Source organism: Musa acuminata, chromosome BXJ3-2 (genome assembly GCF_036884655.1).
Source record: "Musa acuminata AAA Group cultivar baxijiao chromosome BXJ3-2, Cavendish_Baxijiao_AAA, whole genome shotgun sequence".
NCBI lineage: Eukaryota > Viridiplantae > Streptophyta > Magnoliopsida > Zingiberales > Musaceae > Musa > Musa acuminata.
Genome location: NC_088350.1, coordinates 7,160,279 through 7,162,793, shown reverse-complemented (window position 1 = coordinate 7,162,793; position 2,515 = coordinate 7,160,279). Strand labels below are relative to the sequence as shown.

Sequence of the window (2,515 nt, the reverse complement as noted above, 5' to 3'; positions counted from 1 at the left end):
GCTAGCAAGTTTTGCTCCCCCTTTGTCATTATCAAAAAAAAGGGATGGTAACAATAGTGCAAAACTTTTCTCATTACATCATTTTTCAAATCATAACAACAAATATATCAAGAAAAATTAACTTGGTGATGAGATATACAATTCATGAAAATAAATTTTAAGTTGTGAATATCAAGAGACAAATTATAATTCTTTTAGATAGCGAAAAGAAGAATCATATTAAACAATCTTGATTTATGAGAATCTCAAGTTATTATTATCTAAGAATCAAGATCATGATGTAGATAAAACTTCTTTTTTATAAAAAGCAAAAAAAATCATAGGAGAAACAAATAAAATATCTTGATTCATGCATAAAAAATCTCAAGTTGTCAAGATCAGGATTTATATATTAAAAAGAATCCCAAGTTATAATTCAAAAAATCATGATTCATAAAAAAATCTCCTCTTTAGTAACCAACAAGAAGAAAAGAGAATTTGGTTCATGCATAAGAAATATTGAGTCATCAAGTGAAGGAATCATGATTCATGTGATGAAAAGATTGTCGATTCATGCATTTGAATAAATATTTTTTAAACTATCATTATTTCAACTCATCATGCATAATTTTAAAATGTAAAACCATCAAGTATGATACAAACATTTATTTTCAAAATATTCATCATTATTTTCAACTCATTTACTTTGTCAAATCATCAAAATCACTTTCAAGGGATTCTAAATGACATAAATAGATTTATCAATTTGAATTAAAAAATTGATAAGATTTTAGGGATAGAGACATTTTCATGAATAATGCATTCTCCCTTATTTATGAGTTTCGATTTATATGATATATTTTAAATATGCCTTTTTCTTTTATGCCAAATAAAAACATACATCATTGTTTAAAACCAAAACCAAGATTTTACAACCATTATCAAGATCAATTATGTAACACATAATTCCAAAACATAAAATTTCAAATAATCATTGCATCATCATCAATCACCACTTTATTTAATATAAAGCATCTTCAATTAAAATTATTTTGTAATTGATAGTTCTAATTCTGATGATTTTTTTAATTGTTATGGCTAGAGAGCTTTATGAGGTATTTTAGATCTCCGGTTATAAGCCTTGAGCATCCACTATCAAACTATCATTCTTGCTCCTAGCTTGTGATTGTAGACACATCTACAAGAAAGAAGGCTTTCTTTTAGGTACCAATTTGTTAGGACTCTAGCTAGGAGAGTGTTAGAATCGGGGTTGGTACTAAAAGGGGGGGTGAATTAGTACAGTAGTAAAAATTATATCTTCAACAACTTTCGTACGATTAAAACCGTTTCCGACGTAAAACCATTTCATAAAAGTATTACTTTGAAAGCATACCACCCGAGTCTGATGAGCCAACTAGCCAATAACTCCATTTTAGTCCTTCAACCACGGAAGGACTGCTTAAGCGGGAGTTAACGTAGTACACTCATCAGGGCCATATAAGCTAATCATACACATTGCCCACTTCCGATGTGGGACTAATGGAGTGGTGGCTCCATGCCGTGATGAGTTAGCCCTTTCCTACTCGAGCCCTCTCACCCTGCCCAAATACTAGGTCGGCTCTGATACCAAATGTCACGACCCGAGTGTGATGAGCCAACTGGCCAATAACTCCATTTTGGTCCTTCAACCACGAACCAAAATGCTTAAGCAGGAGTTAACGTAGTACACTCATCAGACCCATATAAGCTAATCATATATATTGCCCACTTCCGATATGGGACTAATGGGATGTTAAAATAAAAATTTGGACCATTTCTCGATTTGTTTGTGTCATCCTTGCGCAGGGGCCATGCTAATCTTTTCTGTATCGTTCCAATTTTATCGGATGTCTCCGGAGACATCCGATAAAATTGGAACGATACAGAGAAGATTAGCATATTGTAACATCCCATTAGTCCCACATCGGAAGTTACTTTTGCTTCCTTTACAAAAACGCAAGCTAACAAAATGTTACATTATTTTACAACATGGAAGCTAACAATTTGAGATGTTTAAAAAGCAAGTTCTTTCTTCTCTTTTGAGAAGTGCAATTTTATTTTCTTCTTGAATTGTGCAAGCTAGCATCTTTTATCTCCCCCTTTGTCATTGTCAAAAAGAAGGGAAGACCTTTTACATCAATTTTCAAATTATGACAAAGGTAAGTATCAATCTTATTTGTGCATCATTATATTTTCAAATTAAAACATGCACAATTTCAAAACCATACATTTCATTTTTCACGCACGATACCGAAAAATAAATCAATTATCATTATGAGCATATCATACATGATACTAAAATATTAAAATTTTTAAGCATTTATCAAAATTTTGATCATGATACCAAACATTCATCATTTAATGCATTCATGATATGCATCATATCATCATAATAAAGAGTATAAGTATTGCATGCATCATACCAAATCATCATATATATTTTCAAAATATATAAACTCATCATTATATGCATGATTCCGAATCATCATTCATATTA

At 31.0% G+C, this 2,515-nt stretch overlaps 1 non-coding gene across 1 annotated transcript; it reads right to left on the bottom strand.

Annotated features, from left to right (window-relative positions):
• Positions 1-1,778: 1,778 nt before the first annotated feature.
• Positions 1,779-1,879, bottom strand: LOC135632162 (U6 spliceosomal RNA). Its single transcript, XR_010494621.1, has one exon. It is a non-coding gene; the product is annotated as a U6 spliceosomal RNA (small nuclear RNA).
• Between the last annotated feature and the right edge of the window lie 636 nt (positions 1,880-2,515).